Here is a 589-nt window from a genome sequence, read left to right on the forward strand (position 1 = left end):
ATAATCAATGAATGTATTTCATTACGCGTGTTATAAGAAAAACGTAACTACGATTTTATTATAATGGATTTCTTTAACGGATTAATTTGCGTGTTAATTTACGCATAAATTTATCAAGCGTTTTACTTGTTATCGCAGTATTTCATTATTCTTTCTTAAAAAAAAAATAAAAAAAAATAAGGGAAGTCGACAATCTCTAACGATTATTCTACTTGAGCTACTATTTCGAATAAATTATTTGCGGTCTGCAATCATCAAATAGTCACATGATCTCTGATTCATCGTATTGTCTCCGGTGTATAATGACGTAATTTTCTATGGTCTAATGAGATATAATCAGAGTGCATGTGTTATCATATAGGGTGTCCAAGTCCTGTTTCTATATTTAATGGCATATACATTTTTATAATTAACTATATAGTTAACTAATCTCTAACAATTAATAAATTATTTTCTTCATTAAAATATTAAGAGAAAAATTAGCTTTTATTTTTGGATATTAGATATAATTTTTAGTATTATATTAAATAATAATTGTAACATTTTTAAAGCTATGAATAAAAAATAAGGAAATTCCGTTGTATTTTTT

Source organism: Trachymyrmex septentrionalis, unplaced genomic scaffold (genome assembly GCF_001594115.1).
Source record: "Trachymyrmex septentrionalis isolate Tsep2-gDNA-1 unplaced genomic scaffold, Tsep1.0 scaffold129, whole genome shotgun sequence".
In the NCBI taxonomy this organism is placed as follows: domain Eukaryota; kingdom Metazoa; phylum Arthropoda; class Insecta; order Hymenoptera; family Formicidae; genus Trachymyrmex; species Trachymyrmex septentrionalis.